Source organism: Panthera tigris, chromosome D4 (genome assembly GCF_018350195.1).
Source record: "Panthera tigris isolate Pti1 chromosome D4, P.tigris_Pti1_mat1.1, whole genome shotgun sequence".
Lineage (NCBI taxonomy): Eukaryota > Metazoa > Chordata > Mammalia > Carnivora > Felidae > Panthera > Panthera tigris.
In genome coordinates this window covers 3147862-3168623 of record NC_056672.1, presented here as the reverse complement: position 1 = coordinate 3168623, position 20762 = coordinate 3147862, and the positions used below count along the sequence as shown (strand labels likewise).

The 20762-nt window shown below is 59.3% G+C and overlaps 1 long non-coding RNA gene across 1 annotated transcript; it reads right to left on the bottom strand.

Annotated features, from left to right (window-relative positions):
• Positions 1 to 272: 272 nt before the first annotated feature.
• On the bottom strand, positions 273 to 10417 carry LOC122233226. Its single transcript, XR_006210748.1, has 3 exons — positions 10343 to 10417; positions 9999 to 10051; positions 273 to 1019 (listed from the first exon to the last, which is right to left on the bottom strand). It is a non-coding gene; the product is annotated as an uncharacterized LOC122233226 (long non-coding RNA).
• Between the last annotated feature and the right edge of the window lie 10345 nt (positions 10418 to 20762).

Below are 20762 nucleotides of genomic sequence, written 5' to 3'. Positions count from 1 at the left end.
CTGGAGTCAGGCCCCGAGCGTGCTGGGAGAGATGCCACAGGAAGGCATTCCCGGGGGACCCGTAGCTCACTGCAGCCACATCCACCTCAGTTGCCTCACACAGGGCTGAACCGAGAGGGCCTTCACCCAGGCTTTCTGATGACGGTTAATTTTGTGTCAACTTGACTGGCCAGAGAGCTGGTAAAACATTATTTCTGGGTGTGTCTGTGAGTGTTCCCGAAAAGATAAGCATCTGATTCAGATGTGCGTGGACATAATTTAATCAACAACAAGGCGGCAAGACAACAGCAAATTCACTCTCTCATCTTGAGCTGGGATGTCCGTCCTCTCTGGTCCTTGGACATCGGAGATAGTGGCTCTCGGTCCTCCCGTCTCGGCCTGAATCGCTCCACTGCCTTTCCTGCATCTCCCGCTCACATACGGCAGATGGTGGCATTTCTCGAGCCAACTGCTGGGTTCAGTCTCCTTCTGTGCATACGGCAGCATGTGTCCTGGGGCCTCTGTTTCTCTGGAGAACCCCGTTACAGGTTGTGTGTGTTCAGCATGCTGCCTTCTCCCGTGAACACTGACCACAGCGCCTTCCACACGCCTCCTTTCCGCAATAACCAGTGACAAAGGAAAAGGTCCCATCTGGGCTGGGGACAGAACAGGGCAGTCCTACCTCCGAGCTTGTGTAAACCAACCGACTTCCCCTCAGAACACGCCGGGGGACCGACGGGGACAACAGGGGGCTCAGCCTGTGAGAGACGGGCAGGCAGACGGTGTCTCCACGGACAACTGTGGGATTTGGCTACTTCACGCCTTCTAGAAAAAACAAAGTTGCTGGAGATCTTGTTGTGTCCTTGCTAAGTGGCCTCATGTCCTGGCTTTCACTATGGAGCCTGAATGGCACCGGCTGTGACTAGAATTCCCAGGGTTTGCCCGAGAACATTCTGGGCTTCGTGTCATGGTTCTTCAGTGAGCGTGCAAAGGAAGCTTTGGCCCTGAGTTTGAAACTTGCTGTTGATGTTCTCGTTCCCCTTTGAAAAAAAAATTTTTTTAATCTTTATTTATTTTTGAGAGAGAGAGAGAGACAGAGACAGAACGTGATCATGGGAGGAGCAGAGAGAGAGGGAGACACAGCATCCGAAGCAGGCTCCAGGCTCCGAGCTGTCAGCACAGAGCCCGACGCGGGGTTCGAACTCACAAACCGCGAGATTGTGACCTGAGCCGAAGTCGGACGCCCAACCGACTGAGCCACCCAGGCGCCCCTCATTCCACTTTTATGTTCTGCCTTTGCTCTGGGTGGGCTGGCCAAGCAGGTGCACATTTTCCCCATATAGACAGAGATAAGAGACAGATAGATGACAGATAGAGATAAGGGACAGATAGATGACAGATAGATAGATGATAGATGATAAATAGTTAGATAGAGATAAGGGATAGATATATAGATATCTGTCTATATCTGACAGACAGGTGATAGATAAAAATAGCGTGTCATTATTTTGCTGCTGGTACATGTGACCTTCTGATTCGGCCCACTTTTTCCTCCCAGGTTATGCCGGAAAATGATTGCAACGTGTGTGTATCTTGACGAGCGTAGGATCTAAAAAACCAGGGGTGATAGTATTTCATTCTGTCTCAGAGAATTAAAAAAAATTGTGTCCACAGTGGAAACAAGGAGGGCAAAGAAACGAGAGGAATCAGCAGAGGATTTGGGCGTGAACGAGCTCGGTGGGAAGGATGGGAGGCAGGAGGGGCCGCGGCCACCTGCAGAAGCACCTTGCCCCTTCACAAAACAGCCCTCGCTAAGCTCCCCCGAGGCCAGGGTCCCACGGGTACCACTCCTCGCCAACACACGTGTTACTATCTGTGAGCTCGCCAAGGGAACAGGACGTAGCAGGTGGCACCGTCCAGCCCGGGGGGGGGGGGGGCGTGAGGGGTCGATGGCACGAGTCCCCGTGGGCCCCAGCTCCCCCGAAGCTTCGAGGTCCCGCACCACCGCCGGCTGTCGTCTCAGTGGGTTCGGCGTGAGGAGAGATCTTGCAAAAGCAGAGCAGGCAAGACAAACCACCGCTCCTGCCCGTCACAGTGCAACAGAAGCTGCACCATTATACCCATTTCACAGGTGGGCAAATGGAGGCCCAGGGCCCAAGCAGCCTGGTCGAGATCACACAGCTGACTCCAGAAACTGAGCCGAACAGATAAATGTGGCTCAGAACGTGGTCATTCCCTCTGCCGTGAGATGTTGCCTCTTTATGCCGACACCTTGCCCCTCTGGGTCTCCAGTTTGGAGGTCCGGGGGGCACGGAGTCCGGAGGCCGCCATATGCTAGTAGAAAGCCCAGAGTCTCGTGGCTGTTCACCCAGCGCTACGAGCCCGGAACAGGGTGCTCTCTGAGCCTCAGTTTCTCCTTCTGCAAGACGGGTTCGATGATGCCCAGCTAGCGGGGTTATGAGGGGTTCAGATGGCCGTGCTGTGTCCGTGGAGGCCCTCGGCAGGTGTGGTCACCTGTTTCCCGGTGACTCCGCGGCCAGGAATGGAATCACTAACCAGGGGACCTTGATACCCATAGACCCCCGACCCGAGAGCACGAAAGGGCGGCCCAGTGCAGAGTCTCGGTTCCGGGGCGGCCACAACAAAGCACCACAAACCAGAGTAAACAGCAGACGGTTCCATCTCCTGGTCCCGGAGGCCAGAAGCCAGCGATCAGGCTGTCGGCAACGCCACGCTCCCTGCCAGATTCCGGGTGGAATCCTTCCTTGCATCTTCCGGCTTTCCAACAGCAGCCGTCAGCCCCTGGCTTCTGGACACATCGCTCGCACCTCTGCCCCTCTTCCCAGAAGCTGTCCTCCGTGTGTCTTTTCTTATAAGGACTCGGGTCATATCGATCAGGGCCCATCTGATGCCCTCCTCTTAACTCGATCACGTCTGCTAAGAACCTGTTTCCAGACGTGGTCTCAACGCACAGGCGCCAGAGGCTAACACAACACTGTATCTTTCTTTTTTAACATTTTTAATGTTTATTCATTGCCTGAGAGAGACAGAGTGAGAGCAGGGGAGGGGCAGAGAGAGAGGGAGACACGGAATCCGAAGCAGGCTCCAGGCTCTGAGCCATCAGCACAGAGCCTGATGCGGGGCTCGAACTGACAAACAGGGAGATCATGACCTGAGCTGAAGTCGGACACTCAACCGATTGAGCCACCCAGGCACCCCCATCACTGTATCTTTCTGGGGAAGGGGACACAGTTTAGCCCAGAACAACCGGGGGCACACTGGAGTGACTGTCCATTGAGCCCCCTGGCCCCCAAGACCCTCCAGCTGGCATGGGGTCCACAGAAGCCCTAAGACAGACTGCCTGCAGGTGACACGGGAGCAGACGGGGACACATCACCTGAAGGGTCCCTCCAGCTGTGCCCGTGATGCAGCTGCCATAGAGAAGGTTGACCCTCCTGGACACCCTCACTTGGTCGGATGGCGGCTTCTGTGAGATCCGCCCGGGCACCCTCAGGCCGTTCCGGCTGCCTCTGAGCAGTCAGATGGGGTCTCCGGCGACCGTCCCTCAGCTGGCACCAGAGGCCTGGGTCCTGTGAGTGGACAGAAGGCGGACGGCGCTGAGGTCCAGGAGGCCGTGAGCTGTAGCGTTGTCCTCACACGGGGGCTTCGTTCCGGACTGGAGGCGTCGCTCACGGTCCCAGGGTCCCACAGCATCAGCCCCAGCAGAGGGGTTGGAGGCAGGCACCCAATGCACGTCCTCTGTGGGCCTGTCCAGCGCCCGGCAAGGTCGGCTGCGGCCCGAGTGGGCTCGTGCTGAGTCTCAACCTTGGACCTACAGCCCGAGAGCACGTGGGAATGTCCTCCCCAGGGCAGGTGCCCCGCAAGGCACCTGGAGACACACGGCGTGCTGCCCTCCGCACCATGGTGTCCCCGGGCATCCCTCCAGTAGCTCTGATAAGAGCCCGAGCTTGGGCCACCAAGACCCCCGGCCCTTCCCGAGACAGAAGTTTACAAAAGCCTTCTTTAATCAAACGTCGCGTGGGCTGCGTCCGCACGGACCACACCCCCTCAACGTTCGCCAGTCCCGAGAGGCTCTGCAGGAAAACATGCCATTTTCTTGTACAGCAGAAAGATTTCCCTTTCTACGAGCTGCTGGTGAGTGGATACATGCAGCCCGGATGCCGGCCAGTTAAGCTCAGAGGAACAAACAGACGCCAGCGTGCTCTGAAGGCCCCCACGTCCAGCAAGCTGGGGCCTTGGAAACCCTGCGTGCCTTCCGAGCTTGTCCGTCTGTCCATCGGTCCGTGGTCAGCCAGGGCGCACATCCCCAAGGCCCGAGACCAGAGGGTCTGAGGGCTGCAAGTCCCGTCGGGACCGTGCCAGACTCGTCCCCAGGCTCCTCGGTGCCTTCAGGGTCCGGGGGAGTGGGTGCCGGGGGGTGGGGGGGACAACCTGAGGCTCTGGACGCCCCGGGACACCTGCCACTCAGCCTGACTGCCTGTCACGTGACTGCAGGATTCTAGCACAGGAACCACACTCAGCCCCCTTGGGAGGGCGGTGGGCCCAGGGGGCTGGCCAGGGGGGGACACAGAGCCGCCAACTGTACCTGTCGAGGTGCGTGATGACAGATAGAGAGTGGTCTGTGGCGGCTCAGAGAAAGCAACTCTCGGTGCCCTGCTTCAGGCACACCCACGGGGCCCTGACAGGGCTCCCCCGTGGGCCCGTGTGGATGTCCCGCTTACTCAGAAAGGAAGGATCAGGAGGACCCAGAAGGGGTCCAGCCCTGCCAGGGACACTCTCCCCCCAGGGGCTGCAACTTTGCAATTCTTATTCAGCCAATGGGGGTGAATGCTCCCCAAACTTACAAAGACGTTAGCATCTACGGACGTTGAGGGGGAAAGACGGCTACGGGGGGACCATCCCCGTGGCCCGTCACGCCCGCAGCGAGGACGCTGATATTCCCCACACCTAGCCTGGCATCACCTGATGACGCAGCAGCCCCGACGGCTTCCAGAAAGAACTACTTGCTCTTTCCCACCACCCAGCGCCCGTGGCTCATTTCCCAGATCCAGGAGGCACATCCAAGGAGACGTTCGGGGCTCCTGAGCAGGATGCTCCCTGGGAGGCCTAAGAACGTGGCGGAGGGTAAGTCCCTCGTCCCTGCCCGTGCAGGGGCTGGATGGACGGTCCTCCCAGGTTCGGTCAGAAGAGCAGCAGGCAGCAGGGTCCTCGTGGACCACAGCAACACCGTCTCCCAGACCCCATGCGTCGGGCAGGGCTCCCCTCCACGAGACCCTCCGGGAGCAGCATTTTCAGTACAGCTGGGGTTTGCCAACACTTCAGAGACCTTTTCCTTTCTGACAGCACACCGTGCCTGTGATTCGGGCCAGCTCCACCGAGCAGATGGCCACTTCCGTAGACGGGACTCAGGAACCAGCAGGTTAGAGGTTCTCCAAAGGGCCACACGCAGCCTGGCTGCCCAAGGATGCTCTGTGCATGTTTACAAAGAAACGAAAGAGCCTTGCATGCCTCGTAACCGCCCCGCGCTAGAAAGAAAGTCACCACGTCACACCGTCGCCCCGCCGCGGTGCCCGTCCGGCCTCAGGAAAGCGCTCGCCTTGAATCGTCAACACGGCCTTAAACCCCACCTGCTTGTGGCTTGTGATGATGTGTGTCCGTCCTACCCCAGATGAGTCTCCAATTCTCAGCAGACCCTGACCCGCGTCCTGCCCTTTAACTCCACGTGGACACGGTCTAGCTGGGGACGGTCTCAGATCCTACACATTAGAGGCTCCGTCCGTCCCGCGAGGCTGCCCCCGCCCCCTCCTCTCACACTCCGGCTGGTCTAGATCGCCACCCGTGCTCGTGGCTAATGGGCTACAGATCAGAGGCTCCCACCTCCCCCTCCTGGGAGCGGAGATCACCGGATCTCCAGTTTATTGCAGAGGACGTTAACGGATGTGGATCGACAGCCAGGTGAAGAGATACACAGGGTGAGGTCCCCTTGCCATGGTGACACATGGCAGCCTCTGGGCCACCAACCCAGAACCCCGTCCTTTTGGGTTTTGTGGAGGCTTTGTTACCCGGGCATGTTGATAAGTCCGTGGCCATTGGCGATTCGTCCGACTCCAGCCCCCGGTCTCTCCCCAGAGGCTGTGGGTGGGACTGAAACTTCCTTCCATCCAGCTCTGGGTGGACGCTGTCACGGGAGGGGGGGGACACACGGAGGACAGCGCGCGTGGGGGAGGGGTGTTCTCCTTTGCCGAAGGGGAGAGAAGCCCCGTCTTCCACGTGCTGGTTTTGAAGCGTTTTGTTACCGGAACAAGGAAAGGAGGGACTCAGAGATGAAAGGGGGTATTAGCCGCCCCTCGCGGGCACGGTGCCTGAGCCAAACGGGTGGCCTGCTTGTCTTTCGGCGTTCAGACTTGAAAGGATGTCTTTCTGGAAGGACGCTTCCCTGTTTCCGAGACGGTTGGTGGTTCTGGCAGAACCGGGAGCAGAAGGGGACCGAACCGAATCAGAGCCACACGCACAGCAACGCAGCAGAGACTAGACGGGGGCGTGGTCTGGGAGCACGGGAAGTCAACAGTAAGGAAGCTGCTGGCCCCCACACCCGGCCCGAGACTCCCTGGTTCTGGAAGCGGCTTCCCACCCACCGAGGCACCCACCGAGGCCGCTGGGGTTCCCTCTTCCCTAGTCCTAATTACCAGCGGTGGGAGTCGTGCTCTGGGAACACCCCCACTGGGTCCGGAGATTCTCAAGGATGCCTCTCTTATTCCTGGCACGTTTCCGAGGCTTCCAGAGAAAGGGACAGGCCCTGCCTGGGAACATTCCACTCTGCGGGACAGCTGCAGAGACCTTTCCAGGAGCCCTGTGCCAGCTGGAGGGGCTTGGCACGTCGGTGCAGTGTCCAGCGCCTGGCCCCAGCCGGCCCCACCCCGGGGTTCCCGGGGACCCCAGCACAGCCTAGCAGGGGAGGTGGGGGGCAGCGGAAGAGGGGCACACACATACACACACATACACACAAACACACACACACACATACACACACGAGAACGCGGGTTGTTCAGTGGACCCTTTAAAGTGAATTCCTCTGGGGGCACCTGGGTGGCTCCGTTGGTTAAGCGACTGACTTGGCTCAGGTCATGATCTCACAGTTCGCGAGTTTGAGCCTCGCATCGGGCTCTGTGCTGACACCTCAGAGCCTGCTTCAGATTCGGTGTCTCCCTCTCTCTCTCTCCCTCTCCCCTGCTCACACTCTACCTCTCTCTCAAAACACAAAATAAACATTTAAAAAATTCAGTGAAGTGAATTCCTCTAGAGATGCCACCTTAGCCCCAGGCCATTTCCATGCCCCCACCACAGGCCAGACAGGCCCTGAAACATGCCAGGAACCTCCTGCCCCAGGGACTTTGCACGTGCTGTTCCGTCCCGGATAACTCCGCACACACACATCACCTACACCCCTGTCACGGGCCCTTCTGCTCTCAGGCCACAGCCCCCACTCAGCACACTTGTCCCTGCACTATGTGCACTCCTCACTCTTTGTAATCAGTGCTTCTTTGTGTGACCACCTGACTAGTACGAGATTCCCTGTCCCACGCATGAGTTACTCTGAGGGCGGGATCCAGCCCCGCGCGTTTGTGATGTCCAGCCGAGCACCTGGCAGGTGATGAACACACAAAACCCGACAGGGGCGTCACATCACAGGGATACCCTGACTGAAGCCCCCATTTCCCTGTTTACAGGACCCCGCATCACCGAAGGCCAGGCCCGACAGTGTCCGGGCACCCACGGGACTTCCTGTCCCCTCCAGGCCGCAATGGGAGGAGGAGAGATTCCTTTCCAGGTTTCTGAAGTCCGAACTTGTCAGAGTTCCGTCCGATCCCCCTGGAAGGTTCTGACCCCGTGCAGGCTCCTCAGACCCCAAGCCGGAGCTGTGTCACAAGGACCGAGGTCCCCACTTGTCAGGGATGTCCTGCGGGTCCTCAGGTCAGCCTGTGCACACCTGAGCAGAGTGTCCCCTGACTTCTGGGAGAGCGAGAAGTGACGCACCGCCTCTGGCACGGCGGCCCTCACCCCCACGGTCCTGTGCGAAGTTGGGCCCTCTGCGGCCCCGTCAGCCCCCAGCCCCGTCAGGCAGTTGGGCTGCAGGAGCTCCCCGTGTGCACAGGAGCCTTGATGAAGGGCAGGAGACAGGAGAAGCAGGGGTGGGGGGATGATGCGACCTCTGGGGTCCCTGTCTCCCGTCTCGGGTCCCCGTGAGCCACGGGACTCGACTCAGCTCCGCGCCAGGAGCCACGTCCTTGCTCCGAGGCAGCGGCAGGGAGGGGTTTTCGGCCAACGTCTGCTGATGCTGGCTGGGGCACGTGGCACCTGCCGGGGACGGAGGGGTCTGGGATGGCCTTGCCCTTGGAGGAGCCACGTAGACGCTGCAGGGGGCGAGTGCCCACAGGAAAGCAGATGTGGCAGAGGAGGGTCTGGTCTGGAGGCCACGTGGGCGGGGGCCCTTCCGGGTCTGGCCCAGTGGCTCCGTCATCTCCAGAGAGAGCAGCACGAGGCCAGGCCCGGATATGACTGTGAAAACCGGCCGGGAGCAGGGTCCCGCCCTCGGTGAGGGATGCGCTCCCACCAACCGCGTGGGCCCCGGAGCGGGGCGCGGGGCCTGGCGTGGCTCTGTGTGGCTGTGCGCAAACCAGAGCCCCTCACGGCGAGACCGCGTCTCTGGCCCAGCGATACGAAGCGGCTCAGGACAGTGAGAGCCCAGCATCAAACCAAGTGTGGCCCCCGTGTGACCGGCCGCACGCCGGGACGCTGGCCCAAGAGGAGTTCGCTCCTGGGGCGCCCCGCTGCCGCGTTCATATCGACGGGCTATGACTCTTGTGCGTAAGGAAGGCCCCGCAAGAAGGCCAAAGTGTGCTTTGGAGGAAAAGGACGTGCACTGCGAGGGCCGGATAAACCCTGGAGGAGCACGCCAGCCTTCTGTCTGCGCAGAGTGTGGACCACGGTCAGAGCCGCGGCGCAGGCTGGAGGGGCAGGCTCCCCAGGCCCCCCCGGCCCCATCGCAGCCTGTGCGCCGGCGAGATCCTGGGATCCAGCAGGACTGAGCTCTGCTGGACCTTCGGTGGCTCTCGGCCCTGCCGCGTGACGCCTGCCTCAGGAGCTTTCCAGAACACCCTCGCCGTGGCTGACCCGTCCTCACCACTGCCTGGGAGGGGGGCCTGTCCACACCGACCCCTGGGCCCCCGACCCCTCGGCGGCCCCCTCCCAGGATCCGCTACCATCTCAGGCGCGTGTCAGCCGGGCCTCCCTCGCCCTGGACGGAACGCGGCTGGGTGACCACAAACAGGGGCCGCGGTGTGCACTTAACAGGTGCGTGCCAGCAGAAAGGCTTGCACGGCCTGTCGCTCGACAGAACCCCGGCGATAAGAGAGGGCATCGGATGGAAAAGCTAACACTTTGCTTTAAGCTGAAACAACAGCCGTTATCAACAGCCCTAAAAAAGGTCAATTCACTATCCCGCCGTGATGTGCCCTGTTTGAACAACAGTGGAAAATGCACAGCGAAGGCAGAAAGCCACATAGAATCCGTGCTGCCCGGGGATCCCCATGCCAGTCCCGGGCACCGAGGTGGGGGGGTCCCCCTCTCTCTGACGCCCCCCTCTCCCAGCTTCCATGCCTAGGAAACCCCTCGGCCACCTCATGCACAGGTGGCTTCTTTGCCCACAGCGCTGGCTGCTGTCACGGCCACTTGGCCCTCTCTGCGGCAATGGCCGAGGGGGTGACGAAGTCAGCGTGTCCCCGCCCAACCCGACAGGTGCATCGCTGCACACACGCGGGCGTCCGACGGAGGCAGAGGCGGCCACCGGACTGCGGTTCCTGCAGCGTCCATGTCCCTCCACTACCCCCGGCCGACCCCGAGGCCGTGCCCTCCACCCCAGACCACAGCTACCGGTGGACAAGACAGAGCCTCAGCGTCCCAGCTGACCGACCTCAGAGGCCCCACACCCAGCCCCTCACCTGGAAGGGTTGCTCCCCAATCGTGCACGCGGCGACCACACCCAGCTCCGCACCTGCCCAGGGGATCCCCGGGAAAGAAGCGTGAGTCGTCATTGAGACAGATGCCAAGGGCAGCTGCAGTGAGGCCAGCAGAGCCTCTTCCGCTCCCTCCAGAACATTCCGCGAAGGCTAAGGGAAGAGCCAGCTCACCCCGCGGGGGCTTCACCCTGGCCACCCTAAGTGCACACAGCTGGCTGGCGGATGCACCCAGACCAGGCAGAACGCCCAGGAAATGGGCTGTGGTCCACTGGGGCCCCTGTCCACGCCACCCCCTCATCCGCAGCCCTCCCTGGGCTCCCCCTAACCTCTGCACCGGCTATACCGCGTGAGGCGGCCCCTGAGAGGGCCAGCCAAGCAGCAGCCGGCGCCTGGTGTTGGAGGGTGGCAGGCAGGGTGCTGGGGCAAGAGCGAGCTGCCCCCCGGGCTGCCGCGGCACACTTTGTTCAGACACAGTAACAGCTATTAGGTCACACAGTTGACCCAAAGAGGGAAGTCATTGCAGCAAGAAACAAAGGGCGCTCAGTGCCGCCTGGCCGCAGACAGCTGGCCCCTGGGGCGCCCAGAGCCTCTTACGTGGGCAGCAGTTTCCCTGGCCCGTGGGGGAGGGGCGCCTGCCGGTCCTTTCCCTGCCCAGACGGCCTGGGCGTGGGGCGTGTGCATGCGCCCCCCGGACTGAGCAAACTGGCCAGGGCCCTGGCCGAGTCCCCGTGCAGGGGCACGGCCCGACGGCGGCCAGGAGCCCAAGGCCCCCACCCGCTTGTCCTGTGCTGTCTCCGCTCTGCCCCCTGCTGCGGAGAGGCCCTCCCGGCCCTCCCCGTGCCCCCCAGCCTGCCAGAAATACTGGAAAGGCAGACAGGTGTGTATCTTCAGTGCCAAGGACGGAGGCAGGGGAGCCCCACGAGCTGTGTCTCAGGGGGGCCAGAGCAATGCAGGTAAACTACCAATTAGCACTCAACGCGGAGATAAAAATAACGGCGGTACAGGAGGTCCTGCCAGCGGGGCTGTGCCCAAAGCGCCTCGTCGCCACCCAGCCTGGAGCCGTGACCCAGCGCCGGAGGCCGCGGGCAGGTCACGCCGAGGCACCAAGGGATGGGGCTCGGCTTCTGTGTCTCCCACAAGGTCCCGTGGCGGCACACGGCTTACGAGGTTCACCAGGCCTTGCAAACAATCCCTGGACCAGCTGTGAAGGGAGGGAGTCGTGCCCCAGGAATCTCCCCAGGGATGCTGCAGGGGGAGGGGGTGCTGGGCGCTGCTCTCGGGGCGCCTCTGACTCTGGGAGCCAGGTGAAGAAATGCACAGCGCCCCGAATGATATAGGACACGATGCCCACAACAGCTGCCCCGAGCCCCGACCCTCCGGGAAAGCGGGCATCGTGGGGGGGAAGGGGGGAGGGTCAGAATGCACAAATGGGAGAGGCGGACCAAGCTGAGGCTGCCAGGGGGCGTCAGGCTGACGGCCACGCAGATGTGACTCCCAGGGAGTGGGGGTCCTTTGGGGGAAGTGCAGGTGCAGGAAGAAAATCAGCATCACCCACATTCGAGAAGGGGGAGACAGAGCCGGCCGTCCCTGGGCCGCCACCGTGGTGACCTTCACAGCTCTACAGCGTCCCCACAAGAAGAGCCTGAGTGAGCCCCGCGGATGGAAGAGGGGACAGGGAGAGGCTGGGACTGGGATCCAGCAGTGGGTGTGCCCTGGGCAGGGGCAGGCGTCAGCTCTCCCGCAGGCGCTCCCTGGAGCCCCAGGCCCCTCTCCACGGGGAACAGACCACTCTGCAGAGAGGGCAGAGCACCGCCCCAAGCCCCGGAGAGGCTGTCCCTGTACTCTCTGCAGATACGCTAAGGGCAGAGCGGTCTCGCCGAGGCCAGAGCTGGTCAGCCAGGCACGCGGGCTCTGGAATCTGCTCTCTGCGCCAGACGCTGGTCCAGGGCAAACAAGACAGGCTCCCTGAGAGCCCTGAGAGCTCAAGTTCTCCCTCACTAATTTGCTAACCTGTGCAAGACTGAGCACGAGAATGAAAGCCACCAACTTGCAGCTCAGAACAGAATGTACTGTTCACGGGCCGTCCGTCCATCATCTTACCCCGTATTCCAGAAGGCTCAGTGTTCCATAATATAATCGTTCAGTGGAAACCAAGCGTTCTGGCCATTACTTTTTCTGTACCAGCTTGTTTATTTGGAGTAATTTGCAGTCCTGAAAGAAGAAAAAAAAAAAAAAAGCAAGTGCTAGGGACAGAGATTGCCTGCAGGAAGAAATTGGTTTAATGGTTACCCTATGGGAAAAGGCAGACCTTTGGGCTCCTTCAGCTTTGACACAGAATGGTCTCCTTGCATTTTTACGGGACAGAGGTCAGCCTCCACGGGAAGGAGCAGAAGCAAGGGAAAGAATTGCAAAGCATCAGGGACTGTGTGCAGCACGTGGCCCGTGGCTCCGTGGTGGCAGCGTCAGAGCAAGACCGGAGCACAGGAGCTGTCACCCCTGCTGGGCGACAGCCAGGCTCTCTCAGAAGGGAAGGGAATACAATTGAGAGAAGCACTGCCAGTTTATTTCCCAGCGCTCGCTATTTTAATAGCAAACTGGTGGGCACGTTTGCAAAGCTCAGGCAGGATGCAGCAGGCCAGAGAGTATGGGAGTTCGGTCTGTCCCTCGGGAGCCTTGCCGCTCTCTGAAAGGGTGACGCAGCCCCTTTCTTTCCACTCGCCCTGGACCGTCTGAGGTTGACACGGCAAACCCTGCTGACCTGGTTAACAGCTGGGGCGTCCGGCAGGTCTGAGTGATTGAGCCTCACAACAGAGAGCCAAGGAGATATGTGTGCGCACCTGTGTGTGTGCATTGTGTGTGCATGTATGTGCACCTGTGTGTGCATGTGTGTGCATGTATGTGCACCTGTGTGTGCATATGTGTGTGCACCTGTGTGTGCATTGTGTGTGCATGTATGTGCATCTGTGTGTGCATCTGTGTGCGCACCTGTGTGTGTGCATTGTGTATGCATGCACCTGTGTGTATGCATTGTGCGTGTGCATGTGTGTGCATATGGGTGTATACCTATGTGTGTGCATTGTGTGTGCACCTGTGAGTGTGCATTGTGTGTGCATGTACGTGCACCTGTGCCTGCATATGTGTGTGCATCTGTGTGTGTGCATTGTGTGTGCATGCGTGTGCACCTGTGTGTGTGCATGTATGTGCACCTGTGTGTGCATGTGTGTGTGCACCTGTGTGTGCATTGTGTGTGCATGTATGTGCACCTGTGTGTGCATATATGTGTGCACCTATGTGTGTGCATTGTGTGTGCATGTGTGTGCATGCACCTGTGTGTATGCATTGTGCGTGTGCATGTGTGTGCATATGGGTGTATACCTATGTGTGTGCATTGTGTGTGCACCTGTGTGTGCATATGTGCACATGCACATGGACATGTGCATGTAAGTGGTATGCCATGTATGCATTGTGTGTGCACGTGTGTATTTGTGTGCATGCATGTTGTGTGCGTGCGCGCACATGCACACGTGGGTACGTATGTGTATGCACAGGTCTGCATGCATATGTTGTGCACGTGTATGTTGTGTGCATGTGTGTGCCCATGTGTGCATTTGGGGGCGTGCATGTGTGTGCACATGTGGGAGGAGGAAGCTGCTAGTAGAACAAATTTGGGGACCCCAAAAACCGGAATCCTATAATTGGGAGACATCGAGACCCGGCTGGCTTCAGTTCTTTGTTTAAGGGCAAAGAGTCCCCAGGTTCCGAGAGGCGCTGAGTGACTGAGGCAGGGACCACCACCAACAACCCACCCAACGTTAAATCCAGGGTCACCTAGCACGTTGGGCCCCTCTGCACCCACGGGCCCTGTGTAAGGTCAAGTTCTTTCAAATGTGGAAATCAATGCTCAGAGAGGTAGAGGTTTCCTGAGGCCGCAGCTGGGAAGCGGCCAATGCTCAGGAACTCAAAAGCAGCCTCACCCCTCATCCCACCCAGGGCTCCGGCTCCATGCCCAGTAGGGGCCAGGAGCCGGGACCAGCCCCTGTCTGATCATGGGGCCGGCACCCCTCCCCTTTCTCCATGGCCACCTCCATAGAGTCCCATCTGCAGGGGGACAGACCCCTCTGCTGCCAGCTGTCGGCCAGACCTGGAGCAAATGGGAAGTCCCGTTCAGGGTAACTTCGGGACTAGCCCCCGGGCCCGGGGGGTGCCTTGGGGGCTCAGATGTCCTCCACAGACAGTGCTCAGCGCTACCGGAGGCTTGCTGGAAATGAGCTGTCTGCAGAGAACCGGAGCTCAGGATCCACACAAGACCCCCACACATAGGCAGGCACTTCCAGGTTCAGATGGCCACTCTCCCTGTTCCAAGAAGACCCACCACCTGAGCTGCGGTGGCCGGGGCCTGCTACCACTCCCTGAGGTGGCTGAGCCACGGGGCTGCATGGCCAAGGGAGGAGTTGGTACCCCAGTGCATATGGGGGAGGGGCTCCTGGCAGGGGTGCAGGGCAGGGGCGGGGGTGTTACCGCAGCGAGAGGGACAGAGAGAAGGGACCTCTCTCCCCGCACCCCTCCGTTGACCAAGTCCTAGGAAAAGCCCATGTGGTGCCCTCCTCCCACTGGACGAGACGTCCTGGATGCACAGAGCCCGGAGTTGGGGGCCAGGAAGCCAAGCACAGCGGGACCTCGGGCCAGATTCCAGATTGTAACATTGAGCATGTTAATTGATACTTTTTTAAAAGGTTTTTAATGTTTATTTATTTTTGAGAGAGAGCGAGACAGAGCACAAGCGGGGGAGGGGCAGAGAGGGAGACACAGAACCTGAAACAGGCTCGGGGCTCTGAGCTGTCATTACAGAGCCGGATGCCGGGCCCGAACCACAAACTGAGACATCATGACCTGAGCTGTAGTCGGAGGCTTAACTGACTGAGCCATCCCTATTAATAGGTGTCCCTATTAATTGATACTTTTATTTGCAAACCTAAGTCTTTGTATGAAACTGTATCACTTTTCCCACTGGAAAGGGCAGATGGTGAGTTAAGGGAGAAATCCTATCCTGATGGGATTTGAGGCCTCTTCCTCCTTGGGACCAACGGGCCCTCCCTGCCTCACTCCACAGCAGGGGGCTCCATGGAGGTGTGGATCCCTTGAACCTGTGGGCACCCCCTCTGCACCACCTCACAGCCCCAGCCCCGAGCCCATGCACCATTTGTCTAACAGATGCTCAGACCGTGCAGATGTTTCAGATAAAGGGTTTGTCTTTCAGAAATTTAAAACCATCTGCTCCCTGAAGGAGTACCTGGCGGGAGCTGGGGCCAGGGTGGGGGCACAGGGAAGTCAAGCCCCAGACGCTGTGCTTTTGGGAAACAGGGTATAGCTGAGGAAGGCTGGAAACAGCAGGCACTGGGGCACATGGGTATGGGCCTGGCGCCTGGCCTGGAACCCTCAGAGGGTCCTGGGGCCTGGCCTGGATCCCTCGGGGGGGCCTGGGGCCTGGCCTAAAACACTCAGAGGGGCCTGGGCCTGGCCTGGAACCCTCAGGGGGGCCTGGGGCCTGGACTGGAACCCTCAGGGGGCCCTGGGGCCTGGCCTGGAACCCTCAGAGGGGGCTGGGGCCTGGCCTGGAACCCTCAGGGGGGTCTGGGGCCTGGCCTGGAACCCTCAGGGGGGTCTGGGGCCTGGCCTGGAACCCTCAGGGGGTCTGGTGCACAGCCTGGAATCCTCAGGTGCCAGGAAGGGCCATGTGGACCATGACTACCACACTCACGCCAAGATGCTGAGTTAACCCCTGCGCAGAGCTGGGTGGCAGGTCTGCGGCCAGATTTGTCTCTGTGATTTCTAACGTCGTGGCTGTCCCAGAGAGGAGACGGTCCCAGCAGACCGCACGGCCACTCCCCACCCACTGCAGCATCACGGCCCATCACATTTTGCACTCCACGTGCTCTTTCTGTCAAAGTGGGTTCTAGAACCCACGAGGGGCTCGCTGGCTCAGACCAGACTGGGACACCTCTGCAAACACTGCACCCAGAACCACCCTCCCGGGATCCGAGTGGGCCTGGGCTCTAGTTAGCCGGCAGAAAGCACAGAGCCTGCTCTGGGGGTCGCAGGGGAAGCTGGAGCCCTGGCTTCCAAGTCCCGGCCCTTCCCAGCCTCCCGCCAGGCCCCGCAGGCCTCCTCAAGACACCCTGGATGAAGGACAGCCTCGGGCAGCACAGAGACAGCGAGAGAGCCATGAACCCCCGTCAGCCCTGCACGACACACGGGAAACACCCAGCCAGGTTCAGGGCCATTGGCTCCGCAGGGAAACTGGGACAGGTGCCAGGGGAAGTCCCTCCAGAAGCCCCCGGCCCTGCCTTCCCTCCAATACCTGCGGCTGGGTCTCCCCGGGCCGGGCCATCCTGGGCAGGGAGGGCAACACCTTCAGAAGCCCCCTTGCCCGTCCACGAACACCCCTCATCCAGGTTGACCCTTACAGCCGGTCCTCAGGGGCTGGCAGCCAGTCCCTCCTCCTGCACAGGACGCAGTGCTCCCCGCTCCCTACAGGACAGACAGTCAAACCCTCCCGCCGCTCGGCCCCGCTCAGGGTCCCGCCACCTGCTCCCTCCTCTTCCTCCATCCTTCAGGAAACTGGCGCTTCTCACTGCGTGTGTCTTCCTACTGACAAAAACAAATGGTGTTGCTTCCTGTAAAATATAAGGTCTCCAAAGCATCCAGCATCTCGACTCCGTTCCCAGAACGGGCTCCTGGCAAACGCACTCGATGCTCACGAAGATCGTGCCGATGAAGACGGAAGGACAAACCCAAGCCCCGTCCTGCAACAGACCCCACACCAGTGTCCCCGCGTGGATGGCTCACTTCTCCCTCTGCCATTAGACATTCAAAGCGCGGCCCTTGCCACTATGTCCAGGCACCGCGTTGGAGGCAGAGTATTTCAGAGGAAACTCTGTCCCTCTCCATGAAGGACGCTCAGGCTTGTCAACAGACCTCCATAGTATGTAGGAGAGGCTCTGCAGGGAGAGGAGGCGGCCTGCAAAGTAGGGGAGGCCCCGCCCGATGTGGGGAGCAGGGCAGGGCCCCGAGGGCAGCAGGAATGCTGCGGTCTCCGTTATCCACGGGGTGACAGGGGTGCCACCATGATACCCGTGTTGTAGGCAGGTAACTGGAGCCAGTGATCAGGAAGGTGGGGTGACAGCAGAGGTCAAGGCCGGCACAAGGGGTCTCAGAGCCTAGATCTGAGGGGGTGGGGTCTGTGCCGAGAGACAGGGATGGAAAGAGACGGTGTGGAGACACGGGAGCATTGCCACAAGAAATGCAAGAGAAATGCCTCTGGACACTCCGGGAGCCTCTCCCCGTTCCTTGTCATTGTCTGGGCCCCCACGGAACCAGCACAGGAGCGATTTGCAGAAACCCCGGGCAGAAATGCACACACAATGGTTATCGGGGCGTCTTCCCACAGCGGTCCTCACCCTGCCTGACGTACTGTCCACCCCCTCCTTCCTGGGGTCCACGCTTCCCTTCCTGTGGGGTGGGGGTGGGAGGTGGTACAGGGTCCCAGGAACCGCTGGGGTCTTGCTGAGAAACAGGATACTTTCTCCAGCCCGTATCTTTTCTTTCAACTTTGCTTTTCACTGTTGGGTCGATGTTCCCACTTAGAATTCCATTGGCCTGTGCTCTGCCAGAATAGAAACGCAATAAGTTTGGGGTGCCGGGGTGGCTCAGTCGGTTAAGAAGCGTCCGACTTCAGCTCAGGTCACGATCTCACGGTTTGTGAGTTCGAGCCCCATGTCGGGCTCTGTGCCAACAGCTCGGAGCCTGGAGCCTGCTTCGGATTCTGTGTCTCCCTCTCTCTGCCTCTCCTAGCTTGTGTTCTATGTGTCTCTCTCTCGAAAATAAATAAACATTAAAAAAAAATGCAACAAGTGTAAATCTTCCCCCTGGGTTATTCCCACTTGGGGAAGAAAAGTTGTACACGAATGTGGCCCCGGGCCACTGTCACAAAGACGGGGTAGCTGAGGAGTCCAAGCCAAAGAGCTGAATCTCTTCCACCCCCTCGCCGCACAACGGGGCTGATGCCTCCAACCCGAGACCGGCCTGGAGCCCTGAACGGCTGAGTCCTGTGAATCCCACCTCCCCTCGAGGTGAAGGAGTAAAACCACAACCAGTGTGCGGCATGATGAAGAAATGGCCCGTGGTTGTAGGATCCGCGCCTGCTCTGGGGGAAGAAAAAGAAAAGCTTTTACATCCTTTTGACGCTGTTTCCTTAACTGACCTTGCTTTCCAGGACTTGGCTTTCAGACCCTACTGGACGTTCCTGTATTTCACTGACCTGCTGTCCCACGTCCAGAGGCTGGAGAGGCAGAGAAGCGTGTCTTCTCGGAGTAACGTGAAGCCACGGCGGCAACAGGAAGTTTGGCCTTAACCAGAAGACGACACTTCCAGACCGTCAGGCCAGGTTCCCACCGTCACGGGCAGGTAGATCCGTGCTGCTCCCATCACATGCTCCCAGCCACCGCCTTCCCTCTGGAGAAGCCTCACGTGCGGCCTTTGGCACGTCGGTCAGCTGGGCCTGGGACGGACCGGCCACCGTGGGGGCCAGACAGCCCTCCGCCAGCCTTGGAAACGCAGGTCTACGGGGCATCGGACACAACTGGGACCCCCTAAGAGCTCACCAGCAGCAGCCACTTCACCTACCCGAGGTCACTTTCTCATCGGCAAAACGAGGGATAAACATCAACTACCCAGAATGGCGCCCGGAAATTTTCCTGTGGGGGATAGCGGGCCAGAACCGGGTCAGAACTGGACACCTGGACAGAGCCGGCTCGCAGCTCAGGGTCTCCCTGGACCAGAACTCGGGCCCTAAATCTACCAGCCCACCTGGCGTTCTGTGATCTGCAGCAAATGCCTTCATTAACTTTCAAGTACTATTGTCATTAACATTCATGCAGCGCTTTCCGGGCGCAGTCTGTGTGGATCGCCTCCGTGTGCCGGTGATCGCCCGCTTATCTACGCATTACCACTTGTGGTTGTTGGAAGTGTGGAGGCAGCACTGTGTCACAGCACCATGAGTTTTATCACCTGGGTATCTCATTGTAATTGCATAAAATCCCATTCGTCAAAAACAAAACAACAAAGCAAAGCAAAACCAGCAGCTTTGGGGTTTGCACCGTCCAAGCGTGCATTTTTTTGCCTGCAAATTCTCCTAGGCCCTGAGGCTCCAGCAGGCACCATGGCTGTGAGTTCCCATCCAAGAAAGCCGAGTTTCTTAAGAGTTGCCAACTGACTGGTCTATGAGGGGTCAGGCGGCCAGCAGGGGTGTCTGCCTGCCCGCTCTGTGCAATGTTCTGTAAATTCACTCACCAAAGGGCACATTTTAAAGTAATTATGCCCCATTTGTGTTTACTATAGCCTGCTGTGGCAAATGGTCGTTTGCCAGGATGCACGCTGGCGTAGACATACGCTCGAGGTTCTGAGAAGCAAGTAGGTAAAATATTAACGAAACTCAGGCACACGCACACACACACACACCTGAATTATTTCACTGGGCCTCTGTCTCATCAAGGGGGAAACGTCTCCAAGAGGTGATAAATGTGAAACAGAACACTTTCATTCTGAGAAGAATAATTAAGCTCGAGCAGTCCTCTTTTCCTGTGAAGGCTTCCAGGATTTGGAGAGAATTTAAAAAGTGGAGCCCAACTGGGTGAATCGGCCACCTGGGACAGCTGGTAAATCGGGAGAACTTTCTGCTTAGGAAAACGATACGCCATCCCTCCTCTGCCCAGAAGGCCCCCTGGGCTGCCAGGCAGCTTGCTAACAGCAGGCCAGCCCCATGGGCATTTCCCCTGCCGGACGCGGCTCCGGCCAAGCAGAGAGGCGCAATCAGGACGTACTGGCCTAATAAAAAAGATTGATTCACTCCGGACATCTCCCCCCACCCCCCCGGCTCCTGGATGTTTCTCAAAGAAGGTCTTTGTGGAAAAGCTTTAAATTCTTTTGCTTCCACAAGTGTTTAAATGGGACTGTGAACACAGCCTCCTAACTCCGTGTGGGCAGAGAGCGCTGGGAATAGCAGGTAACAGAAGCCGGCTCCACTCACAATGGCTCACCCCGTTTGTGTCGACGATGTCTTCCCATTTTTGCTCAGATCTTTGAAGTTCTACCACAGCCGTGACAGAATGATGACTCATGCTTAAACACAGGCATCATGTCATCCACGATATTAATACCGTGGTGACATTGCCGTAAGCGCTGAGCCTTTAAGAGGAGAAGGTTCCCGAGAGCATTCTGCCACCATCCTTGGGGACCACAAAGGGCAGCGGCTGCACGAGGCAGCGTTCATTGTGCAGGAGGGCGCCGCCTGCATCCTGCAAGCCGCTCTGATAAGCAGCTGTCAGCAGGGAGGGGGCTGCGGGCAGGAGAGGGGGAGGGGAGGGAGAGGCCGCTGTTATCAGGCTGGATGGCCAGCCTTTGGCTGCTGCCCTGATGTCTTATCTCAAGTATGCTCCTGTCTTGCAAGTTTAAAAATCTCCCTAAAAAGAGAGAAATGGGGGCAGGGCTCGAGTTCGGCCCTAACACGCTCCAGCGCCCCTCCCCCATTCCCAGCGCCCCAGGAGCCCCTAACTCAGCCCCACCGGAGGATGCTAGGTGCCAGGCAGTCCCCGGGGGGGTCAGCGATCACCTGGAACCCTGCACACCGCTTCCCCCTCGGGCAAGGACCCCCTGCCCTCAATAAAGAGAAGAAGTTTGTTTCAGTAAATT